The 5,415-nt window shown below is 33.8% G+C and overlaps 1 long non-coding RNA gene across 7 annotated transcripts; it reads left to right on the top strand.

Annotated features, from left to right (window-relative positions):
* Positions 1–2,484: 2,484 nt before the first annotated feature.
* Positions 2,485–4,974, top strand: LOC145097392 (uncharacterized). 7 transcript variants are annotated; one of them, XR_013704351.1, is made up of 7 exons: positions 2,485–2,935; positions 3,028–3,115; positions 3,216–3,253; positions 3,414–3,496; positions 3,620–3,703; positions 4,118–4,183; positions 4,264–4,454. It is a non-coding gene; the product is annotated as an uncharacterized LOC145097392 (long non-coding RNA). The 7 variants fall into 7 exon arrangements; XR_013704350.1 differs by having other exon boundaries at positions 3,836–4,183; XR_013704353.1 differs by adding an exon at positions 4,462–4,974 and having other exon boundaries at positions 3,028–3,253; positions 3,620–4,183; positions 4,264–4,363.
* The last annotated feature ends 441 nt before the right edge of the window (positions 4,975–5,415 follow it).

The raw sequence follows: 5,415 nt of genomic DNA, 5'->3' as shown, positions 1-5,415 counted from the left end.
TTGTGTCAGCTTTTGCAAGTTTTTGAGTGTTCTTGGTACTTGTAGTGGAATAAGGAGACTAGAGAAGAAGGAGTGAGTGCTAGCAAGCTTGAAGATCCAGAAACCTTTCCTCTTTGTGCATCATTTACGGGTATAAAGTCTACACCTTGGCAAGTTTTTCATTAGATTTTCATGGTTGAATTTTTATGAACTTTTGTCTCCAAGATTGGACCTTTATGATTTTGGAGCACTCCAGGAAATTATAGTTGTCCTTTCATGCATTTTAGGACTTATGGATTCATAAAAATGGTTGTTTGATCAATCCTTTGGTTCATGCATGAGTATAGTAGCTTAGAGTGTGTTAAAAGTTAAAATTGTTGCATTAGGTCCTTCCTAGCCATGCAAAGTCTTAAAGCCAACAACTTTATGGATTAAGACATCTTAGAATAGTCATATCTGAGGTTAGGTTAGTTGTATTAAGGGATTAAGATACTAAGTTGGTGGAAGTAGAGGCAGACAGAGTATGTCGCGTGTACTCCTGGCTGTGCCTCACGTAGTCGGTTCTGCCCCCGATGGATTCTGATTTCGTTGTACGCCCCGCGTAAGAAGTGCTACGCCCAACATACTCGCTAGGCAATTGACTTTTGTTGAATTTTGAACTTTGGTCAAGATTTGGGGTTTCTAGACCAAGAGAAGGGAAAATAGTCTTTTTTTTCCCTTAGGAGATTTAGTCGTAGGATTTGGACTCACGAGTAGGATTTGGACCTTAATTATTAATTAGGATTAATTATGTTGTTGATTAACCAAAGTCTAGATTCGACAGTTCGGGTGTGAGATTTACTTGTCGTCGGTATCAGGTGAGTCTCCTCACCTATTCTTACCTGTTTGGTACAATAGTTGTATTGGTACTAACCAGTTGGGTCTAGCTATTATGATAAAATTATGATGTTTATTTGTTACCGGGACTGCTGATAGTCTCCAGGATTTTTGATAACCTACGGGGCGTGCTGTTAGCCCATTAGGACTGCTGATACTCCCTAGGATTGCTGATAAACCATAGCTATTTATTTATGTTTTTTTGTATGTGGTATCTTGGGGAACTCGGTATGCTTTGTGCTTACAGTTCTTGATTTATATGTAGCAAGTACTTCCGAGGACCGCAGGAAGGCGAATGTCTAATTGTAAACACTCGCTGTGAGATTTACTATTGGGACAGTTTGTGAACTATGATATTGTGATACTGAGTGTTTTGGGATAATTATGTATTGATCACTTGGTTGTGAAATCTTAATTTTGGTAAATTTATTAATGAAAATTTTGGGCTAAGTTTTGAGTTGTTACAATTTAAAGCACATTTTAAAATAATTGAACTTCATTTGCTGAAAACGGTCCCAAAAGCCCTTATGTATAGAAAATAACTTAAGTTTCAAAAGGATATAGAGGAGGGTTAACAATTCAAATATCATTACACAAGCGACTACTACTACATCCCAGTGGTCTTTAAAATACCATGCATCATTTAATCCTTAATACGCTACTAGAATATGAATACATGTTAAAAAGTAGTAGGTTAGGCATTAGGAATGCCTAGTGAGTAATACCAAGACTTCACTATGTTTATAGTCAAGGATTAGCTTGACATATGGTCAATTTCCTAAAATCTTTTCAAACGCGTAAATAATTCGAAAAATATTTTGACAAAAACTTAAAAGTATTTATTGTACATTACTCATAACCCTTAAAATCGTTTCAAGATATAATCATTTAAATACATCATAAGTAGAAGAATTCAATGCAATATGCAACTACACCCATCCCGTTCATCTATAAGTCTCACTCATAGTTCTTGTTTTGATAGCATTGAAGACTATGACATATTTAGGACATATCACCCTATATCACGCCTTTTCTCATTTCTCTTATTCTCCTAATGGGTACGGGTGAGTTATCAAATCATTGGCCCCTTAGAAGAGGTAGCTAGTCTCTTGTATAAGTGGGTTATGTCTAGAACACCACACTACCCTCTAGGGGAATATGTTAGTCTCATTTTCCATGGACTTTGGAAGGACACACAAGTCATTTCTCGATCATACATGAATGCATAACTATTCATGCTAGAACTCTTTTAAAACTCATAATTTTTTTTTTCTCTTTATTAAACTCCTTTATAAAAATTAATTGTCATGCAATCCATAAGTAATTGAGCACATAAGTAACACATGGAAAGTATTTTTTAAATCTCTTTAACTAATTCTTCTATATATATATATATATATATATATATATATATATATATATATATATATATATATATATTAAAGTGGCCACTTAAATGAATAGTAAACATGCTGGTTTTTTGGCAAAATTGGCCCATAGGTTTTTAGAATCGTCTTTAGGGTCATTTTATGTCAATATTCGTATAGTTTGAGGACACACGTGTTGATCATCGTTTGCATTTATCCCTTCTGGATCCTTCCACCACCTCCTTATCCAATATCGCTTTTCATCTTTGTCTACTGATTTCGTCAAATGTGCGATGTTTCTCATCTAAAGTGGAAAAGATTTATCACCAGAGAAGCCACCCGACTTTCTTCTCCAAGTGCTTATAAGAAGATTCAAGTTTGAGACTCTTCAAAATTTCAGATGAGCATCCAAACCTTCCGTTCTCTTTCTTCCTTCGGAGGTGCTAGAGAAGGTGAGCAGTTTTGGATCGGTTTTTGATCACCATGACCGGCCAGCAAGAGGAGCAACATCCACCGTCACTAATATATATCCGTCTTCTGCCTTCCAATTCCTTCCACCGCTTCGATTTTCCTATGTTAAACTGAGTCCTCTCACCATCTCAGAAGCCGGTAGATGAGATCAATTGATCTTCAACCGCCGCCTTCTTTCTTCCTTCATAGTTCTCGGAATAGCTCTAAAGTGATGTCTACATGTTATGTTCATTCTTGATCAGGTTTCTGTTTTGGGATTAATTGACCAGCTGCTTTTATTTTATCCTAATGTTCATACGATTTTCGGTTGTTGATTGTTTTTTATACAACAAAGGTTGAAGTGGTCCATTGGTGCTTCGATTCATCAACCCCACCTTCAGGTGCTTCTCCAACCTAATTTTTCTCAAATTAAAGCCATAGAGGTAGAATTTTTCTTTTTCTGTTTAATTTTCATATAACAATCACAGTTGTTTGGATTCCTTGCTTCTCTGTCGACTTGATTGTGTGATTACTTACTACCAGTTGAAGGTTGACCGATTGAAGATATGGAATCACTCCAGGTAAAGCTCAGTAAAACCTCAATTGAATTATGCCCACCAATTGTTTGTTAAAATGCCAAATAGAGATTTTAGACCTGTTACATTATTATTTTGTTACTTTAATTTTTTTTATGTATATTAACTGATTACAAGGGTTTTTGGTCATTTTTTTAACTGATAGGTATGGAATTCAGGCCTGGAAATCTTTCAATAGTCTTTGGGTGCAGGAGCCACATCTACTACTACTACATTTCAAATTGAAAGGTTGTATGAAATTAACCATTGATCTTATATTAGTGTGCATATTAATATAATTACAGAAAGACACAATATTGTTGTAATTAGCATATACTCAAGAAATATAAATTACCTTTTTGATGTTTGCAGGGAAGCTTTGCTTAAGGTAGATGGGTTTTGATATTGATCCAAAAATGAAAGCTGAGAGTGAGAACGTGTTTTTCAAACTTGATGGTATGTACTTCATTTTATCTTTTGAATTACTCCAAATTTACACGACGAAATGAAACTAATTATTTGCAAGGTTGGTTCAATTTCGTTTCGTTTTGAAGATCTATTAACACATATTTTGTTTTTTGTTTTTAGTTTGATAAAAAATTCGACTTTAAAGTTTCTCAACAGTTACAAATTCGCCTCAAGTATGTAATGTTAATATGTTATACCACTATCCATTCTCTTTTTGCCCTGTTTTTGTCTTTGTGGTTGATTTTTGGACCCGGTTCCTAAACTCAAAAGGGTTTTACTATTATTGCATTCAGACTGGCAGTGTACAGCTAAGTTTATCTTTTTTGTTGTTCTTTTTATGCCCTAATTTTTGGTTGTCTCTAATTTCTTTCTATTTGTGGTGGTTTTATGTGATTTCTGAAGAAGAAGAAAAGCTAGGGTTCTGTAAACCGTTGTGTCTTCCTTCACAGCTTCTCGAATGGGTCCAAGGTACTATCTAAATCCTACATTCCCTCTCGATTAGGTTTCTTAACTAAATTTTCTACGTGGAATGTATACATAAATAACAGGAGGCGTTTGTGGCTGCTTATGAGGATTTAACAAGCGGCACACCTACTTTACTTTTAGGACATGTTATAACATGAGGTTGCATTTTCTTGCTACTGAAAAGTGTGGCCCATATCAGATTACTGTTACTTTATTATGCTTATTAATTTATCTTTATTGGAAGAAAAAATATTATTGATTTGTTTTTATTCGTTGTTTAGGTTCTTGTGAGAAACATCCCCTCTGATGTTCATGAATCCGTTAGTGAATATGTTAGACCATTTCCTGCCCTTCTTTCTTGGTTTGATTCCAACAACAAAGTTTCTATACTTTTTTTTATGTGTGTATGTTATTTTTATAGCTTACTTGATGTATATGTGTCTCACGTAGATGCTAGCATTTATTTGTGGAGGTGCAATACCTGTATTATGATGTTGGATGTTGTTCGAATAATTACCAGGTAAGATAATTGTAGGTTTTTTTTAAGAAAAAATTGCTTAGTAGTTAAAGGAAAAACTTATGGTAGCACGAATTTTCCATTTAGTTTACTCTACATTTATCCTTATTGGTGAGTAACACTTTGTTGGATTCAATCCATACATACATAAATCGTGACCGAATGAGAGTTTTTATGTAGGGTTAATTAGTAAATGAACTAAAGAAAGATGCTTATGAAGCATGGCTTCATTTGCGGTATTTCTATCTATTATTTTGGATATTTACAGTTCATGTATTTTATTGGATGGAAATTCAATGAATAAGATTTATAGGTACTTTATCCCAAATTAACAATGTACTTACATATATATATATATATATATATATATATATATATATATATATATATATATATATATATATATATATATATTCTAATTTCATGGGTTTTCACGCCAATCGATAGGCCTACGACACATAATAAGGTAGACTGTCAAAATTTTGCGTTCTTCAAAATGACGTTTATACCATATGGTAGTCTACTCATTCACACCATACGTTTAGCTGAAAGATCAATTTTCCCTTGCACTCAAATATGCATCAGTGCAGTAAAATGGGACAGTATTTACAGTTTTTTTATGTTCAAATTGAATGCAAAGTTTTTTTTATTAAAATTGACTGATTTTATCAATAAAAAATAACTTCTTTTTATCATTAATAGTTTGTGACCGAACTAC

The sequence above is a fragment of the Lactuca serriola genome, chromosome 4 (assembly GCF_051521515.1).
Source record: "Lactuca serriola cultivar US96UC23 chromosome 4, Lser_US96UC23_V15, whole genome shotgun sequence".
Lineage (NCBI taxonomy): Eukaryota > Viridiplantae > Streptophyta > Magnoliopsida > Asterales > Asteraceae > Lactuca > Lactuca serriola.
Note: the sequence above shows the minus strand (reverse complement) of the source record. Positions and strands in the feature narration are given on the sequence as shown.